Source organism: Anabrus simplex, chromosome 1, assembly GCF_040414725.1.
Source record: "Anabrus simplex isolate iqAnaSimp1 chromosome 1, ASM4041472v1, whole genome shotgun sequence".
In the NCBI taxonomy this organism is placed as follows: Eukaryota; Metazoa; Arthropoda; class Insecta; order Orthoptera; family Tettigoniidae; genus Anabrus; species Anabrus simplex.
In genome coordinates, this window is record NC_090265.1 from 76216452 (window position 1) to 76238144 (window position 21693).

The 21693-nt window shown below is 45.0% G+C and overlaps 3 non-coding genes across 3 annotated transcripts; all 3 read left to right on the forward strand.

Annotated features, from left to right (window-relative positions):
- The first annotated feature begins 12120 nt into the window (after positions 1–12120).
- On the forward strand, positions 12121–12202 carry TRNAS-GCU (transfer RNA serine (anticodon GCU)). The gene has a single exon. It is a non-coding gene; the product is annotated as a tRNA-Ser (tRNA).
- A 1294-nt stretch (positions 12203–13496) lies between these two features.
- On the forward strand, positions 13497–13578 carry TRNAS-GCU (transfer RNA serine (anticodon GCU)). The gene has a single exon. It is a non-coding gene; the product is annotated as a tRNA-Ser (tRNA).
- A 620-nt stretch (positions 13579–14198) lies between these two features.
- Positions 14199–14280, forward strand: TRNAS-GCU (transfer RNA serine (anticodon GCU)). The gene has a single exon. It is a non-coding gene; the product is annotated as a tRNA-Ser (tRNA).
- Positions 14281–21693: the final 7413 nt, after the last annotated feature.

Genomic DNA, 21693 nt, shown 5'->3' on the forward strand with positions numbered 1-21693 from the left:
AATTCAAACAGAACAACTCTTTCCAGGCAATTGAGAGTCCTTTACTGGAATTCCGAAAGTGTCAAGCGCCAACATACAGAATTATGTGTAATCTTAAAACAACTTCATGTCGACATAGTACTCCTAGGAGAAACCTGGCTCAAACCACACATCTCCTTCCACATTCCCAACTACATAACCTACCGCAACGATCGACCTACTCCTGAAAAAGGCGGCACTGCTGTACTCATCCGGAACACCATCTCACACCATAGAATTCCCCCCCCCCCAGATCTTACCTCCCTTGAAGCTACCACAATACAAGTTGACACCCAGAAAGGACCTCTCAATCTTTCTGCCTGTTACATTTCCCCCTCAGCCAGGTTCGACTCAGCTGACTTGGATAAAATCATTCAGAGCGGTACCCAATCTATCTTAGCAGGTGATTTTAATGCCAAGAAACCCAGATGGAACAGCCGCACCACTAACTATAGAGGCAAACTCCTTTCCAGATACTGCGATAAAAATCTCCTCCTAACTCATGGTCCAGACAAACCTACCTATTACTCTCATAACTTCAATGTAAGACCCGACACACTGGACATTGCCATTTCCAACAAAATCAGGCAACACATCGTACTCAACACTATAGACGCCCTTGAATCTGATCATCTCCCTGTCCTTATGACTCTTTCTTTCTCCCCATCCATCTCTCTTCTACATATTCCCATCTACAACCGCAAAATCAACTGGGCACATTTTAGAGAGCACATTAATAACCACATAAATGGCAATCCCAGTGTAAAAGGCCCCGAGGATATAGATGCACTAGTGTCCGAGATAACCAACACCATTATCTCGGCTGCTGAGACCTCCGCCGTGGGACCAGCAGTGGTTCAGTCTAGAAAAGACACCCTGCCAACTGAAATTCTGGATCAAATCAAAATCAAAAACAGCACCCGGAAACACTGGCAAACCACCCGCAACCCCTATTTCAAACTCAAGTGGAACAGACAAAGAAGAAACCTTCTCATCCTCATTAAGCGCCACAAAATTAACGCATGGAAATCCAGACTAGCTGAGTTGAACGTAGCTGATAACTCCCTTCACAGAATGGCTAGAAAATTCACTAGAAAACGGACTGGCATATCCTCCCTTCATGGATTACAAGGATTGGCCTACACAGACCTGGATAAAGCAAACGCACTTGCCGACACACTTGAATCCACCTGTATCCCTAACGATGACCCTTCTGATGATGACTTCATCGATCTAGTTGAAGATGAAGTCGAGGACATAGGTGATACCATCCTTCCCCCTAATTTTAAATTTATCATCCCTCGAGAACTCTACTCAAGTATCCACAGACTCAAAAGCCGAAAAACCCAGGGTCTGGATAACATTTCAGCTACTTTTCTGAAAAACCTCCCCAAAAAAGCCCTTACATTCATTACTAAAGTCTTTAACGCCATATTCAGATACGGTCACTTCCCTACACCATGGAAAACAGCCAAGGTCATCATGGTACCAAAACCCCTTGCAGATTCCACCTTCCCTCAAAATTACAGGCCAATCTCTCTTCTATCTATTCTTTCAAAATTATTTGAAACACTCCTTCTTTCCAGGCTAAACACCTTCATTGAGAACAATCAACTAATTAACCAAGAACAATTCGGTTTCCGAAGTAAGCACTCTACGGTTCATCAACTCATGAGACTTACAGAGGAAATCACCAAAAACTACAATGACAGAAGACACACGGGAGTCTGTTTTCTAGACATATCGCGTGCGTTCGACAAGGTATGGCATGAAGGCCTCATATTCAAGCTCAACTCCTTCGGCATCCCCCCATTTATGATTCAAATCATCAAAAGCTACCTTGCAGATAGGAAATTCCAGGTACAAGTGAACAAAACCCTGTCCAGCCCTCGCCCCATACTGGCGGGTGTCCCTCAGGGTGGAGTTCCTTCACCAATTTTATTTAATTTGTACATGGCTGACATACCTAAGCCAACGCACGCGAAGGTCTACATGTATGCTGATGATACGGCAATATCCTCTGTCTCTTGGCAACCACCTAGAGCACAAAATTACATCCAAGATGCCCTCTCCACCCTCAAACCATGGTTTCGGAAGTGGAGAATCAAAATCAATGTCAACAAAAGCAATGCTACATTCTTTTCTAAACGTACTAGGATAAACCCTTTCCCACTGGTCTTTTTCGGCGAAGTGATCCGGTGGAGAAATGCAACTAAATACCTAGGTGTTATCCTAGACAGAGGACTTACGTTCAAAGATCATATCAATTCGATTTCGGCCCAAGCGAGCAGACGCTTATCTGAAATTATCCCACTTATGAAAGCCGATCAAGGCCTAAATCTAGAAAACAGGCTCACGCTATACAAGACACACATTCGACCTATTCTAGAGTATGCCAGTCCGGTCTGGGGAATGGCAGCCAAAATCCACCTGGATAAGGTGCAGCGCCTCCAAAATCGTGCGCTGCGCCTCATCTCTGGTGCTCAATGGTTTCAACGAAATCGGGATATCCACTAATCCCTTAGGATTGATGAGATCAGAACCAGAATAAAGAAGGCATCCCGGAAATTCTTTTCTGGTCTGACTACTAAGCCCAACCCCCTCATCTCGACGTTGGGCAACTACGATACCCTTGGTCTCCGCTATAAGCGACCCCAGGTTGTCTTAGATTAGTCGCCCCTAAAAAAGGGGCGCAGGTCACATTCTGACCAGTACTGATTTCGTTGATTCCAGGTCCCCCTACCATACATCAATGCAGTCTCCTTCTACCAATTAAGAGATAGCACCCAAGACCTACACGGTCGGAGGGCTAGAATCCTCAACGGATCCAAATCTCCTGGATTCCGTCTGAGACTTGGGGCATGGCCACATCAACACGAACACACACAACACATTGACTGCCCAGCGCTCGTAGACTGCAGACCTAGAAGCACCTAGTAGCGACAGCCACGACACTTGCGCCCAGCCTGCAAGCCACCTTGCCGCCATGTACTAGATCTTCCGACAGCCCCAAAGCTCTCGAACCCAGCACCCGCCAATAACGACTGCCAGACAGCAGCCCCTGCAGACAGGCAACCGTCAATAGCCTGTTTAAACTGCAACAATTACCAACTGCCTTTCAAGAATAAAGGCAGAACCAGCCAGCCTGTAAACCCCGTAAAAACAGGCCAAGCAAATTGTCAGAGCCCTCAGTGTGGTCACTGGTTCGGAACTTGTCCCGTTGCGATACGGTAAAACTATACCTGTTCCGACCGTGCCCACTGAGCGAGCGCCAACCACGCCGGTCCTCAAAACCGAGTTTGACCTAACCAGTGCTTCACCTTACCTACTCCTGTACACTGTCACTTACTATGAGTCAACCACTTAGTTGGCAGGAACAGCTACAAATCAATTTTCAAAATTTTCAAGCAGAAATATCATCTTATTTAGATACACCATCCACTCCACCTCAATTCACCCCTAGCCCGCTCGGACACTACTCTCCGCCATATTCCCCTGCCTCCCCCCAGCACTCACCCCCTCCACCGCTCATCCAGCCCACCCCACCGGCAGCAAACCGAAGCGACAGTTTCTAAGAAGAAAAAGAAGATGAACCAGCACCCACAACGAAGAAGTCGACTATTCAGTCCCACTCTTCTTTGTTCGTGGGAACACCACCTTCCCAGTCTCTCAGAAGTGCATGGTCACTATCTTCAATCTAACAAATCCTGATCCAGTACCCATGACAAAAAAGACCAACATCAGCTCCCTCATGCCGATCTTCGATGAACACATAGCTGTCATCGAAGAATCTCACAACAATCTGTTACTGGTCACTCCTCGACGAAACAAGTCAATACCTCATATACTTCGTACACTGGAACACACCAATGTCTCGACCCCAATTATCATCAATCCGCTGAACGGAGATGTCAATCAACAAGTCACCATCCCACCTGAAACCGCAGACCAAGAAACTCAAACTTTTGCCACCACCACATTTCAAAGAGATGATATCCTTGACGACTCAACAATGAAAGCAGCTCCTGTCACCGATATCAAGAATATCCAGCCGGACGATACAACCGCAGAAGCTGACCACCGAGCCGCTGCTGCTAAGAAAACCAAAACCAAACCTCCCCCTCCTACCATAAGTACCATCACTCAAACCCAAACTCCAGTCACCCTTCAGCAAGAAACGCAAACTTCCCCGGATACCCAGGACATAGACACGCAAACCATCCCAATTCCCCCACCCCCACCCACCATGAACAAGTACCCAATTAACTCACGTCTGTACCCAACCTCAAATCACAAATTCAAGCCAAAAAACCTCACTCACACAGCAAAGGAAACCTAAACTCACCCGAAACTCGAACCAAGCTCCTTCTCCAACACCATATCACAAAACCAAAACCCAGCCTCGACCTCCTCATCCCTCATTAACAATACTCTGCTACAATTGCCTCAAACTGAATCACCATGCCGCCAAGTGTAAAAATGCCACCAGATGTAACCGGTGTGGTGGCTCTCACCATCACTCCGAATGCCAGGTACCCCGGGACCAGGCGACCTGCGCGAATTGCCAAGGCAATCACGCAGCGTCGTTCCCTGGCTGCCCGTATTTTAAGAAGGCAATTAAACAGAAACAGCACAAAATCGCACTTCACAAGTCACAGACAACACCTAACATCCAACCTAACACACCTCAGCCTCTTCTGACCACCCCAGCTCTCCCCCCCCCCCCCCCAAGTCATACCAAACAATAGCCTACTCACCCTCATTCTCAGCCTTCTCCACTATCATATCCAGACTAATTCAGGGCCCCCTCGGTGGACCGAATAGCCGAGACCCTGAAAAGCCCTAATCAGCACCCCCCCCCCCAAGAGCAAGAACTACCAAGCTTAAGTCCTCACTTCCTAAACTGCAATACAACATCTTAAGATGAAGCACTGGTCGCGGGAGACGAGGCGGTGCACTTGCTATATGCTGCCAATAAACGATGCTTTAACATTTAACATTACATCCGTCAACTTACGATGCTATTCAGTTCAAATTTACAGTGCTGCTAACAGCTCGCACACGTCATCATCATCATCATCATCATCATCTGTTTACCCTCCAGGTTCGGTTTTTCCCTCGGACTCAGCGAGGGATCCCACCTCTACCACCTCAAGGGCAGTGTCCTGGAGCTTCAGACTCTTGGTCGTGGGATACAACTGGGGAGTATGACCAGTACCTCGCCCAGGCGGCCTCACCTGCTATGCTGAACAGGGGCGTTGTGGAGGGATGGGAAGATTGGAAGGGATGGGAAGATTGGGAATCGAACCCACCTCTACTCAGTTGACCTCCCGAGGCTGAGTGGACCCCGTTCCAGCCCTCGTACCACTTTTCAAATTTCGTGGCAGAGCCGGGAATCGAACCCGGACCTCCGGGGGTGGCAGCTAATCACGCTAACCACTACACCACAGAGGCGGACGCTCGCACACGTAATACATTAAATTGCGTCAACAACAACGGCAGGGCCCTCTGCCGCTTACACCGACAATTTCACAGTGAAGCAACATTGAGCATAGTTAGTACCCGGATGGGTGACCGCCGAGTCAGCTACCTGTCGTTGAAACAAAAATTTTAACATCTCACTAACTCAGCCATGGCACACACGGATAATGTATGTTCTAACCATATTCACAATTACAGTACACACAATACAGTAAATAATCTCACTATATTACTATTATTATTATTATCACATCAGTATTATAATGTTATTATCCTTATACTTTATTTTCTACAACAGGCCAGGTGAGGAGCGCAACTTTGCGCACCGGTACTGGCACTACAGTAGGCACCCCTTCGGGGGTGTCCAAACGGACATATGGTTTACCACATCATCACATTCCAGCTACTTGTGTACTGTATGGCAACAACTACGAACGGCAACACCTGTATATCAGCAGCAGATCAACAGAGAGCATCATTCGTCGAAAATTTACCACCTGCGGGTAAAGCAACATTCATGGCGTCCGGAAGTACTTCACCACCACCACGAGGACAACACACCGTGATGGACTAAGAAACAATAAAACAAGCAAGGAGTCTTGAATCCAACAATTATCCGAGTCCCACTCATCGTAAGAAGATCGCCTTTGCTCCTGAGGATGACAGGTCCCGAGCATCGACTGGCAGTACTTATACAACACTGTCAGCCAAACCCGAAGCGTCTCCAAGCGGCATATCACTTCTCAACATCAAAGAGAGTGATATTATAGCACCGTTCCATTTACCACCTGGGAACCAGTCTCCGGAATTTATGCCATCAAATATTAGAAGCTATGCAGAGGCAGCATAAAATCCTGCACTGCCCTACCAAGTACGACAGCGCAGTGGCACAGCAAAAAAACACCGGTCTACCTGCCCCATTCTACATTGTGAAGTTGAGGCATCTGAACCCGGACATCAACCATCCGAAAGCAATCTACCATATTATGACCAAGTTTCTGCCCAACGCCATGCATGGATATAATCTAGAAATTCAATGGAGCAAAGACGACTACAATATCAAAACTTCTAGACCATTCTACCCAGTCCTAGTCAACTCTACCGGGCGAGTTGGCCGTGCGTGTATAGGCGCGCGGCTGTGAGTTTGCATCCGGGAGATAGTAGGTTCTAATTCCACTATCGGCAGCCCTGAAAATGGTTTTCCGTGGTTTCCTATTTTCACACCAGGCAAATGCTGGGGCTGTACCTTAATTAAGACCACGGCCGCTTCCTTCCAATTCCTAGGCCTTTCCTACCCCATCGTCGCCATAAGACCTATCTGTGTCGGTGCGACGTAAAGCCCCTAGCAAAAAAAGAAAAAGTCAACTCTATAGGAATGGCGCACTTTGGAACGCACGCTGCAGCACAGAGCCTGGCTCAACAACCACGGCGAAACCAGCCACCTTCGCGTCCAGCCCCCACCTTGTCAGTGGTGGCATACGGGGTCGATCGCAGTTATACTGAGGACGAGGTCGCTGCCCAACTTCAGCAGCAGGGACATCAAATCTTCCGGGTCATTCGTATCCGGAATGCCAACGGACCGACCTCGCTGATGCGTATCCTGTCCCGGGATACTGCATCATTGGACCAGCTACTGAGGGATGGTGTGCTGATCTACGCGAAGCGACATCGTGTGGAGGCCTCCCGCTCATATCCACCTCAGCGCAGGCGCTGCGATCGCTGTCAATCCTACGATAATCCCACTACTGCACCGTGCTTTCTCGATCAGGTATGAGCGATTTGTAGTGGTCAACACGCCTCACATGCTTGAATGAATAAGGGATCACCCAAATGCAGCACCTGCGGCGAAGCTCATCCAACATTTTCAGTTAAATGCAAGGGTAAACCTCAACCTTCCCCCACTCAACCAGAAACCGTGCTACCTATCACTCCCATTGACCTTCCTACCCCGCCTTCCTCTTCCACTCTTCCCCCTCCCTCCACTGAGAACATTCTGCGATTCATCACTATGGTGCTCCAGAATGTTCTCCCCTTCCAACGTCCTAATATTCTGTATCAGGTCCAGTTAGCGGCACGATTGATCTTTCGGACTCACTTGGACGCAACGTTCTCTGGGACAAGAGTGCACTGTGCATTCTTTCCCCTTGATCCTAGTCCACTATTGTAGTAAATGAAAATTTATTACGATAATTTATGTTCTCTGAGAGCCAAGCGCCCGCTGCTGGATCTGCAGATAGATCAACACAAACCGGATATCATAATTTTTAATGAAACATTTTTAACAAGGAAACAAAGTCCAAAATTTAAAAACCATACCTTCTACCGCTCCGATCGCCCCACTAGAGGCCGCGGAGGGGTAGCTATTAGTATTCATCAATCCATTCCCTCCCAACAACATCATCATTATCTAAATGAATATCCATCTGAAAACGTAATTATAGAAATCACGATTGGAAATGAAATAATAGCTCTAGCAACAATTTATATACCTCCAGGTTCTTCCCCACCAACCAAATTTGTGGAATACATCGATCGTAAATACAGTACGTACATTATCATCGCAGATTTTAACATTACGTCATATACGCAACAACAACAAACCATCTACGACCAACTATTACATGATATCCGGGGTGTTGACTTACCCTTCCCCTCCCCCGCCCACCTTATATCACAAACGACCCCTGACATTGTAATCCTCACCCCTAACCTAGCAACGAACTGTGACATCACTATGCTACCTTCAATAGGCAGTGACCATGTCCCTGCCCTATTAACCATAACCAATGTACTAACCAGTCCATATCAACATACCCAACGTCCTCCACCAGTCAGACAGTATAATCGAACCGACTGGGTAGCATACAGGCAAACAATAACAGACAAAATACGCAATACCGACCCACCTACATCATGAATTACATGACGTAATTAAGACATTAGAATTCGCACTAATTACTGCCGACAGACTGCATATTCCTCGCCACACCTCCCATCCCTCCAAACCTCCCCTCCCACCTAAAGTACTCAAGCTATTAAGATATTCCCACGACCTTTACAAGGCATACGTCCGCACCCGTGACCCAAATACCCTCCGCGAACATAGAACAACCCTTAGACATGCTCGTTCATTCATCAAGGCTATGAAACGAAAAGCCTGGGCAAATACTTGTACTGAATTATCCAACACGACTGATACTCGCAAATATTGGACCAAATTAAAACAACTGACACACATAAAGAAATCCTACCCCCATTATCCAATAATACATAACAAATCCGCACCCAGTGATCCTAACGTAAAGGCCGACATTTTCGCAGATTATAGAGTAATTTTCTCGCCGTCTTCCGACCCCTATTTCTTCCATCCTGACCACGCTGTAATAACCGAATATGCGGATATCACTCAACATCCTCTTCGACCTAGTTTTGAACCTCCTTTCGCCCCTGATTCCCAACATCCCTTAAATGCTCCTATTACCGTACAAGATATAAAAGACGTACTCAGGACCATTGGGGACATGCTACTATTTTGTTATTTTAAAACCTAAAAAACTACCATCCCTCCTAAATTCATATCGTCCTATTAGCCTTCTAACAGTGTATTCTAAAATCTTAGAAACCATCCTCGCACGCCGTATATATTCTTATCTCAATTCCCTACATCTCATACCACAATCGCAAGCCGGTTTCCGCCCTCAGCACTCCACACATAACCACCTCTTTCATATCTCTACATCCCTCACAAAATATTTACCTCCCAAAAACCGCGCAGCCCTTATCAGTCTAGACGTTGAGAAAGCCTTTGACAAGGTATGGATCGACGGACTGATATTTAAACTTCGTCACCTCCCGCTACCTATGACGATCATCCGTTTCCTCGCCAACATTCTTAAATCCCACACAGCCCAAATCAATATTCATAATACATTATCCTACTCCTTTCCTATTAAAGCAGGAGTCCTAAAAGGTAGTCCATTGTCACCGCTTTTGTATATCTTGTTTTGTATCGGTATTCCCTAACCTCTTCCTCCACTCAGATTATATCAATACGCTGATGACATAGCAATACTGGCTCTAGGAACTAATAACCGATCCCTGCAATCTCGATTACAAACCTACTTAAATGAGCTCGAACAATGGCTGAATCGTTGGCACATCAAAATCAATGTAAGTAAAACACAATTTATCATTTTCCGCAATCGTAAACGTAGATGCCGTCCTACTAACCAAATTTACCTATCCTTACATGATCAACCCCTTACCGAAACCACCACTCTTACCTACCTAGGCATCACTTTTCAAAATAATTTAAAATGGAATATACATTTGCCCGCCTCTGTGGTGTAGTGGTTAGCGTGATTAGCTGCCACCCCCGGAGGCCCAGGTTCGATTCCTGGCTCTGCCACGAAATTTGAAAAGTGGTATGAGGGCTGGAACGGGGTCCACTCAGCCTCGGGAGGTCAACTGAGTAGAGGTGGGTTCGATTCCCACCTCAGCCATCCTGGAAGTGGTTTTCCGTGGTTTCCTACTTCTCCTCCAGGCGAATGCCGGGATGGTACCTAACATAAGGCCTCGGCCGGTTCCTTCCCTCTTCCGTGCCTATCCCTTCCAATCTTTCCATCCCTCCACAAGGCCCCTGTTCAGCATAGCAGATGAGGCCGCCCGGGCGAGGTACTGGTCATTCTCCCCAGTTGTATCCCCGACCAAGAGTCTGAAGCTCCAGGACACTGCCCTTGAGGCGGTAGAGGTGGGATCCCTCGCTGTTTCCGAGGGAAAAGCCGACCCTGGAGGGTAAACAGATGATGATGATGATGATATACATTTGGACCAGATTTACAAAAAGGCATCCCGCAGGTTTCACCTCCTCCGCTGGTTGTTAGGTCAAACCTGGGGATTAAAAGCAACACAGATTATTAATACGTACAAAGCTTTTGTTCGGCCTGTTATCACGTACGCCTCCTTATCCTGGATCTCCGCCCCCCTTCTCCAATACCTCGACATATTAAAACTAGACCGCCACGCTATTCGACTGGCTTATCGCCTCAGACCAGAAACAAGACTCGAAGTAGTAAATAACCTTTATACATTCCCAACAATTCTTTCCCATATCCATTCTATTCGTCTTCGTTATTTACAGAATGCTGTTTCCCGCAGCTCAACTGAACCTTTAGAAGCAATTAGCCTTTCTCCTCCCGCCACCGCCATCCTTACCAACCAATCAACACCTTTAATCAAACACCTCTTTCCACCATCGACGTCAGCCCACAACTAAAGCTAAACGCACATAAAGTTATGGACCACTACAGATCGCACAATTCTGACTGAGGTTCTTATTCCGGTTATTTTTCCATTGCCACCTTAAACATTTAGTGGAATTAAAGGTGATACCACCGCCATCTCCGATTACATTTGTGTTCAGTGTGTGTGTGACCTCTCAGAACTTATGACGACTTGGCTTTTTCACTTGGACAAGAATTGGTTAATAATTTTATGTCATTGCTTGCACATATACATTCCGATCTTGTTTATCATTTCATTCCATACACGTTCTCTTCAAGAAAACAATGTTTACTCTTCTTAAGTTTGTAGTGATTCGTACTACAAGAAACAGACTTTTATTTTTGCTGATGTTTTCTACGTCCGCCTCTGTGGTGTAGTGGTTAGTGTGATTATCTGCCACCCCCGGAGGTCAGGGTTCGATTCCCGGTTCTGCCACGAAATTTTAAAAAGTGGTACGAGGGCTGGAACGAGGTCCACTCAGCCTCGGGAGGTCAACTGAGTAGAGGTGGGTTCGATTCCCACCTCAGGCATCCTGGAAGTGGTTTTCCGTGGTTTCCCACTTCTCCTCCAGGCGAATGCCGGGATGGTACCTAACTTAAGGCCACGGCCGCATCCTTCCCTCTTCCTTGCCTGTCCCATCCAATCTTCCCATCCCTCCACAAGGCCCCTGTTCAGCATAGCAGCCGCCTGGGCGAGGTACTGGTCATTCTCCCCAGCTGTATCCCCCGACCAAGAGTCTGAAGCTCTAGGACACTGCCCTTGAGGCGGTAGAGGTGGGATCCCTCGCTGAGTGCAAGGGAAAAGCCGAACCTAGAGGGTAAACAGATGATGATGATGATGATGTGTTCTACAAAGGAAGATTTTTTCAACTTTTGTAAAACGTGTGTTAATAGCACACACTCATATAAAACATTTTACAACACATTCTTGTACATGTAAACGGCCAAAGAGTCCCTTTGTTGGACTGGTAGCCCACTCCCCTCACGGGGAGAATGAAACAACTATTTGAATTTAAAAAAAACGATTTTACGCTAAGCTTTTAACATTCAAAGACCGAACGTTACTGCCTACTGGCCATGGGGCGCAAGTATACTTGCACGACAGCTTAGTAAAGCTGCACATGGTCCCCCTACTGTGAAACTCGTAGTGTTTAAGCCAAAGAGTAAGCCTTGCTTAAGCGGCGTGCGTGGCGTACTAAAGATTCGGCTTAAACTCAAACTGTGAAACCGGGCCTTTAAGAGTGTTGACACGATTTGAGCTCACTTCGTACTTCAGCGCTCCTTTGAACTAGCATCTTCCTTTCGTTCTGCTCTGTATACATAACACAGAGAGGATGGAGACGAGGTGGCCGAGTGGTTAAGGCGTTGGACTGCTAATCCAATGTGCTCTGCACGCGTGGGTTCGAATCCCATCCTCGTCGAATACTCACTTTAATGTTAAGAATTATACGGTGACAGGAGTCTTCAGGAGCACTGGCTTCCCAAGGAAGACCGGACAGGGAAGAAAGAAGAGTCCCGCTTCAGCCTTATTTTACGCAGTACTACCAACCAAAAGGTTGAAACAAATGGGGAAATGTATGTATATATGTCGCACAAAGAGCAATACATTTTGCTGGCAAAGTCAGTCCCCGCACTCTTCACATTCACCGTCTACTGCATGAATTATTTTTCGTTTCCGTTTGGTTCCGTTCCGTTTGGACCCTCCAGGTCCGGTTTTTCCCGCGGACTCAGCGAGGGATCCCACCTGTCCTGGAGTGTCGGGGATACAACTGGGGAGAATGACCAGTACCTCGCCCAGGCGGCCCCATCTGCTATGCTGAACAGGGGCCTTGTGGAGGGATGGGAAGATTGGAAGGGACAGACAAGGAACAGGGAACGAAGCGGCCGTGGCCTTAAGTTAGGTACCATCCCGGCATTCGCCTGGAGGAGAAGTGGGAAACCACGGAAAACCACCTCCAGGATTTCTGAGGTGGGAATCGAACCCACCTCTACTCAAGTTGACCTCCCGAGGCTGAGTGGACCCCGTTCCAGCCCCCGTCCCACTTTTCAAATTTTCGTGGCAGAGCCGGGAATCGAACCCGGACCTCCGCGGGTGGCAGATAATCACGCTAACCACTACACCACAGAGGCGGACTCAAGCTATCATGCCCACGTAAAATAAACGTTGGTTGGTTCGCGTGGACGTTGACGGAGTGGAAGGAGTACCTTTGGCTGTAGGGCTGTTTTGTCTTACGTTATGTAAAAAAAAAACAAGGCATCACTGGGATATGTGTTTAATTGACTGTACAGTTGAAGGTGTGCCGTAAAACTACCTCTGTCTACAATATTTATCGATTTACACAGGTGAAAAGTTATTTCTTGCCTAATGACAACAGTTTGCAGTGAGGGTTAAATCTGATTGTTTAACAGTATCCTCTTCTTATTCATATGTTTACCCTCCAGGGTCGGTTCTTCCCTCGGATTTGGCGCGGGATTCCACCTCTACCGCCTCAAGGGCAGTGTCCTGGAGCTTCAGACGCTAGGTCGTGGATATAACTGGGTAAGCCTTGCTTGAGCGGCGGGCGTGGCTTACTAAAGCTTCGTCTTAAACTCAAACTGTGAAACCGGGCCTTTAAGAGTGTTGACACGATTTGAGCAAACATCGTACTTCAGCGCTCCTCTGAACTACCATCTTCCTTTCGTTCTGCTCTGTGTACATAACACGGAGAACACGGAGACGAGGTGGCTGAGTGGTTAAGGCGTTGGACTGCTAATCCAATGTGCTCTGCACGCGTGGGTTCGAATCCCATCCTCGTCGTAAACTCGTTTCAATGCTAAGAATTATATGGTGAAAATAAAGCTTTTCCTGCACGCAGGAGTCTTCCAGAGCACTGGCTTCCCGAGGAAGTCCGTACAGGGAAGAAAGAAGAGTCCCGCTTCAGACTTCTTTTACGCAGTACTACCAACCAAAGAGGACGAAACAAATGGGGAAATGTATGTATTTGTGTCGCACAAAGAGCAATCAGTGTCTGATCAACGAACGATCTCCAGTCAAATTTGAGTGGCAAGTCAGTGCCCGCACTCTTCACATTCAAGGTTGCTGTTCTTTCTTTAAATCTGATTTTTTAACAGTATCCTCTTCTTATTCATATGTTTACCCTCCAGGGTCGGTTCTTCCCTCGGACTTGGCCCGGGATCCCACCTCTACCGCCTCAAGGGCAGTGTCCTGGAGCTTCAGACGCTAGGTCGTGGATACAACTGGGTGAGCATTGCTTAAGAGGCGTGCGTGGCTTACTAAAGCTTCGGCTTAAACTCAAACTGTGAAACCGGGCCTTTAAGAGTGTTGACACGATTTGAGCTAACTTCGTACTTCAGCGGTCCTCTGAACTAGCATCTTCCTTTCGTTCTGCTCTCTGTACATAACACGGAGAACACCGAGACGAGGTTGTCGAGTGGTTAAGGCGTTGGACTGCTAATCCAATGTGCTCTGCACTCGTGGGTTGGAATCCCATCCTCGTCGAAAACTGATTTTAATGTTAAGAATTATATGGTGAAAATAAGGCTTTTCCTGCAACAGGAGTCTTCCAGAGCACTGGCTTCCCGAGGTAGGGTACGTCCAAGATGCACGCTGGTTTTCTGAGTCAGACAGTCGGCGCCGAGTCAACATAAGTATGTCCTGTGTTTTTAAGCGGGACTGGCCATAATGCACCTGCGCGCAGGAAGCCTGCGCACTGGTAGTCTGACTCAGATATTTACCGGAATGATTCGTTCATTCCGGTTTCAGACAACCTGCCGCGCAGGCTGTTGATTTTCGTGTTGAGTGTGGTAATTCGCCCACTTCTTCGTAAGCCTGTGTTCAAATTTGAACAAAAAACAAAACGTATCCGAACTCATTCTGAAATATTCAAAAATCTGTTTTCGTCGACAAGTAACTGTGGAAAAAGGTGTTTGTACTCCCCGTAAATAGATCTTAATTCATTAATTAGATGTATATCACTTCTAATTCGTTTTGTAACATTGTCACTTAGCAGTAATAGAGCTGCAGCCTGTTCTCTTGTTAGTTCCATGCTACACTGATCAGTTGTATTTCATATCTTTTCTTTTGTGGCAGCTCTGTCTGCGCTGACAACCAGCTTTCATAATGGCCACATCCCACCTGCCACTCGGAGTCAGACATTCAGTGCCGACTGTCTGACTCAGAATACCAGCGTGCATCTTGGACGTACCCGAATTCCGGACCGGGGAGAAAGAAGAGTCCCGCTTCAGACTTCTTTTACGCAGTACTACCAATCAAAGAGGTTGAAACAAATGGGGAAATGTATGTATTTATGTCGCACAAAGAGCAATCAGTATTTGATCAAGATCGATCTCCAGTCAGATTTGACTGGCAAGTCAGTGCCCGCACTCTTCACATTCAAGGTTGCTGTTCTTTCTTTAACCATCTACTGCATGAATTATTTTTCGTTTCCGTTTGGTGAAGAAATGTTCAAGCTTTAATGTTCAACATACACTGAGTGGTTTAGATATACCAGCAATTCGTAACTGGACCTAATAGCTTAACACTCATATGTGATGCGGATTGCCATATTGGAATATACATACGATTTTCCATTATTTTACTTTTCTCGCTAGGAGCGACATCTCCGAGTGGAACATACAAGCTACTCCTTACTCGGTCGATTGGAGCCCTGCAAACGAAGCAGACGTGTGTGCGGAGTGCTGAGTGTTGTGGCGTAAGCATAATGGGAATAAGCATAGAACTCTACCGAGCGGTCATCGGCCGATGGAACAATCGAATAAAATATCAGGTATGTGGTTTAAAATGTGATATAAAATACTCTGAAATCGTGCTGGCAGCGTTAGTGATTGCTGCATTATTAGTAATTGGAGGAGTGGAAAGCAACCCTGGGCCACTGAATTGGGAAGATATAGCTAAGATCAAGGAGGTGATAAAAGAGGGCAGCCAAACAGACACAACGAGGGAGCTCATTATGGCACAGAATAAAGATATTCAGGGCATGAAAGACAGCCTTCGGGGTGATATGGCAGGTATAAAAGAATCTCTAGATAAATACCAGGAAGAAATGAAAATTGCTAAGGAACACCGACTGGTATTGGAGCAGCGCACACGGGAGCTGGAGATGCAGGTCCGGAGATCAGTGCTTGCCCAACGTAGCAGATGTCTGGTCATACATGGGATTAAGGACAATAGAAGCGAGGACAAACTGGCGTTACTAGATGCTGTGTTGGAAGTGTTCACACAAGGAGTGAAAGTAAATTGCACGGAATCCGATGTGGACGACGTGCAGAGAATAGGAAGGATCCAAGGGAACAGACCGATTAAAGTACAATTGGTATCTGGAATGAAAACCCACCAAATTCTCCGGAATGCCAGGAATTTAAAAGGGACGGAAGTTTGGATCCAGAGAGACCTGGGAATTGAAGAAAGAAAAGAGATGAAAATCCTACGATTCCACTTGGGGAGAGCAAGAAGGGAGGGCCTTACAGCGTTTATTAGAGGCAAGAGACTATTCATCACAGGCGATGGTTGGAGAAAGAACTACACGCCATCCCAGCTGGAAGCCCAGGCGCGAGGAGGAAGTGCGGTACCGGCGCTACACGGAAGAAAGAATGATGACGTTCAGGAAACAGGAGCAGAGCTCGTGTCGCCAAGGTTGCTGACACCTACTGACAGTGAGGGCGTTGCCACTACTACTGAGAGACGACCTGTAAGTAAATGTTTTACACCTGATGAGGAACCGGGTAATAGCTCGTGTACTACTCCAGTAGCTGAAAAAAGCAGCTGCAGGACAGAGGACGATAAGAAAAAGAAGCAGGGACAGAGCTTGAAGGACTTATGGGCTAAGAAGGGAGTGTTCTCAGATGGAAAATGTAATAAACGGGAAGGAAAGAAGTTAGGGGAAATTTATAGTTCCCCTCATGGAAGTATAGTACAAATTGATAAAACAATAAACACACGTAGTAAAACAGGTAGTGTCTCAGATAATAGGAAAGTGAAATAACTAGCATTGAAAATTGGTTTTGTAAATATAGAAGGCATATTAAGTAAACTGGGGAATGATGGAGTGTCTGAGCTTGTGGAAAATTTTGAGATATTTGCTTTTTTAGAAACATGGATGCCGGAAGGAAAGATTTTAACATGGAAGGGCTATGTTACGAGAAGTGTAATAAAAAGAAAACGAGGGACTCGAGGGAGAATTCCGGGAGGAATAACACTTCTGATAAAGGAAGAGTTTAGTAGTCAGATAGAAGAATTGCCTAGCGATATGCAAGATGTAATTTGGATCAAAATTAAACTGGAAGGGAGTAAACAGAGAGACATGCTTAGCCTTTATATATAACCATCCGATGGGGTCACCATATACCAATGTGAACTTTTTTGAAGATTTAATAGAGGAGATTAACCTAATGAGAGGTAAATATGAAAAAGCAGGAATCATTATGTTGGGGGATTGGAACGCACGAACTGGAGAGGCAATTCCCGCATATAGTAAAGAAGGAATAGAGCCAATGAGAGGTAGCAGAAACAGTCGGGATAAGGAACGTAATGTATATGGGGATAAACTACTAGAACTATGTACCGCAGAGAATTTATATATTCTAAATGGATGGTGGCGGGGAGATGAAACGGGAAAGCTAACATATATTACAGCGCAGGGAGGTAGTGTAATTGATTTGGTTGTGTGTACGGGAGATATTTTAGAGATGGTTAAGGAAATAGAGATATTAGAATGGGCCGAATCACATCATTCCCCGGTATCTGTTACCCTAGAAGTGTATGAGAAAGAACAGGAGGAACATAACACTGTAACAGAAAAAGATAATATTAGGATAATTAATAAATACAAGTGGTGCGAGAATACCCCAAAAAGAGTAGAGTCATATTTAAAGGGAGAAGAATTCCAGATAATTAAGAGTGGAATAGAGGTTGCGTTACTGAGTAGTAAGGTGGACTTAGCGGTAGAACTGGTAGAGAAACCCTTTAAAACTATAGCTCATGTGAAAAGGAAACAGAATAATAATAGTAAAGATAAAAGGAAAGGATGGTACAATGATGTGTGTAAAACAAAGAAAATGGAGGTGATTAGAGCCCTAAAGGCATATAGAAAAGAGGGGGACCCTAAGGTTCGGGCACACTATTGTAAACTAAGAAAAGAATATAAAGTGTTGTTAGTAGAGCAAAAGAGGATATGGCAACAGGAGGAGGCAAAATTAATAAACATAGACTGTAAGAATAATCAAAGTGATAAGGTATGGAATAGAATTAATAAAATAAGTAGAGGTGAGAGAGGATATGCCAATGTTAAAATTGAGAATGGAGTCTGGATTGATTATTTTAATAAATTGCTAGGAGGACAGGATACTTGCATAAATAATAGAACATGTATGGATATCTCGAGGGGCTTGGAGATTTGTATCCCCTGCTTAGATGAAGAAATAACAGAATGTGAGGTTTTAGAAATGATTAGAAAGGTCAAATGTAGGAACGCGGGGGGCTTCAGTGGTATAACTAATGAATTTTGGAAAGAAGCAGTAAAAAGTCAACAAATGCTGGAAATATTAGTAAAATTGTTCAATAGGATATTTGATTCTTTGGAGTTTCCTAAGACATGGCAGACAGGTATAATATGCCCAATTTACAAGAAGCGTGGGGAGAGAAGTAATCCAAACAACTACAGAGGTATAACACTATTGGACTCCCTAAGTAAATTATATACAGGAATTCTGGCAAATAGACTGATGAAATGGGCGGAAGAATTCTCCATCCTCTCGAAATATCAAAGTGGTTTCAGAAAACGCAGAAGAACAATAGATAACATCATGATTGTAAAAACAATAATAGATAAGTATATAAAACCGAAAGCAGGAAAATTATATATATCGGCTATAGATTTTGAAAAAGCCTTTGACACAGTCAGCAGGGGTGCATTGTTCGCAAAATTACGCCTATTAGGGGTATCTAGTAAGATGGTACAAGCATTGGAGGCAGTTTACCGAAGGGTGCAATGCAGTATAAGGGTAGATGATGGGGTAGCATGTGGTCAAATAGATTCTTTATTGGGTTTGAAACAAGGATGTAAGCTATCTCCTATTTTATTTCTGTTATTTATAAACGATATATTAATTGGACATGGAGGTGATAACTGGATGAGTCCAGTTTTAGTAAATCAAGAAATACCAGGCCTAATTTTCGCGGACGATGTCCTGCTGATGACGTTAACGGCCGGAGGCATGCAAAAGAGCATTAATGCTGTGACAGAGTTTGCTAAAACGTGGTCATCAAAAATTAACATTTCCAAGACGAAAGTTCTGATCTGTAAGAAAGGCTGTAAACGAGCGAAGAATGAACAATGGACGATTGATGGTTGTCAAGTGGAGGTCACAAATAGATTAGAGTACCTGGGAATATATATAGCAAACAATGGGAAGTGGATCCATCAAATAAAACAAGCCAAATGGAAAGGTCTTGCAGCATTATCAGTAATTAGAATTCTTGAAAATAAATTCCCAAATATAGACTATAAGATTCAGAGAAATGTCCTGCAAGCCGTAGTTAAAAATCGAATGCTTTATGGAGCTGAGCTATGGGGTGTAGAGAAAGAGTGTGAGATGCTGAATCAGGTTATAAGTAAGTTCTGTAAAATTGTAATGGGGTTACCAAATTGTACAGCAAATTGTGGAGTAAGATTAATATGTGAAGAAAATATCCAAGTAGATGTTCTTAAGAGAGTTCTGAAATATCTGTTGAGATTGAAAGGAAGAGAGGGTGGCGAGCTTCTGCAGATTGCATATCAACATCAGAGAGATAATATCCAGGGAGAGTATTGGTTAACGAAAATCAGAAGTATATTAGATAGGTTGGGATATGGAAGTTATTGGGAGAGGTTGGAAAGATCAACGAATAAACTAATCATTAGACGACTCAGAGATATTCAAAGACAGTGGTTGGTATCCGAGTGTAGAAGCAAGGCGACCCTCTCAGAGTTTATTAGGATAAGGCAGGATATGAACATAAATATTGTGAGTGTAAATAGAAGAGAAATCAGGGGTTTGATATGGTGGTTAATGGGAATTTACAAGAATAGGGGATGGATTAAAGTGAAAGATGCAACAAGGTGCCTTCTCTGTGGTGAAAACAGAGAAGAATTTCACATGTTGAAATCATGTAAAGAAACCATAGCGGTGAGAAGGAAATTTTTGAATAACAAGGAACAATATATGATAAATGAGGATGAGAATGGCTATAGGATTATTAAGATGATAGGCAAAGAATGGTATAAACCTGGTAATCTCAGTAAACTGTTAATTGTAATTAGAAATTCATGTAGAAGAGTGTTGAAAGAGCCTACAATGAGGGTAGGTCATATTACGGATGGATGATTGTGTTGCGAACCGATTAGTTAAGAAATTGCCAATAGGGCTATGTAAAAAAGGAATATTAGTATATGTAGCACTGTAAAGTCGATATGTTAGTAAGCCATAATGTAATTAACTGTCAAACTGTTTGTAATGAGACAGGGCCCAATGGATATAATGTTTCATCCTCAGCTGCTGGCGATCCGTGGCTGAAGGTTGATAACATTCATTCACTACTCATTCCACATATATTATTCATTCAATCATTTATTTAATTCATAACAAGGGCTCTCTCCCCAGTTACTGGTTATCCGTACTGGGAGGGATGAGTATTTTTTCCTAACATGCATGCATGAATATCCATATACCCATTCATAAATCCATCCATACGTGTTTTCTCAATACAGTTAGGGAATTGGCAATTAATTAATTCATTCATTTATTCATACACTCATGTAGATAATCGTAGGCGTGGCCCTTGCATGTGGAATGGCGATCCGCCTGTGCAAAGGGCACTATTTTAGATAGGGAATCATAGCCAATTAATTAATTAATTCATTCATTAATTCATACACTTATGTAAGGCTATAACCGAAGTAGGACGGGATAGGACGGGCCTATCCCAATCGAATATGTAGATTGATCTAAATGCAACAGAGAAAGAAGAATAGGGAGGGGGGCACATGAGGTGCGGGATTTCCGCTTACGTGTGCCTCGCAGAAATTAGGGAATGGTGAGAAATTAGTGTTTGACAGCTATTAGATCAGGCGGGGTCTTCCGTCTGGGCCTCAAGGGAAAGGGCCGGACGTGTTATCCTTGGGAAGGTGGCTCCTTTTTCTCACCAGGGGTGGATAACACGACCGGGCAGTAGTCATGCATAATCCCGTCCATGCATTTATCCTGCCAACCGAATGCTCTCTCCTCAGTTGGTGGCTATCCGTGACTGGGAGGGAAGTGTTCATTCATTTATTCATGCATGCATGACAATATTATTCGGTCATGGAATCATTCAGAAAAACCTCATTCATGCATTTATGAACACCTATGTATAGTGTCTGTGAAAATGGAGGAGAACTCTGTACAGACTTATGATAAATAAATAAATAAATACTCCTTAATTTTTTCTCGGCCGGGTGGCTCACCATCTTTACCTCCGCTACTTCGCCGACTCTAAAGAGCATATTGGCTGACACCTAGTTGGTAGTCGGCCTCCCCGCCATGCTTACCTGCCTACTCCGTAACGTGAACCTCGCTCTCTCAGATGACGACATCGTCCAAAAATCCGCAAGTTAGGTGTTCCAGGTCATTGGGCCACAAGACTACTAAACAGTTCCGGACTGTCACCAGATGTCCTTCTATATTTCCACACAGAGGACGACGTCTGCCGCCTCCTGAACAACGGCGTCTATATTCATCACATCTTCCATAGTGTGGAAGTTACTCCTGCGTCACTCTTGGATCAGCACATAGCCACTGATTTTACTCCGCCTGCAACGGTTGCTCCACCACAGGAGACTTCCTATCAGCTGCCTTCGCGCCAAGTGGAATCTACGCC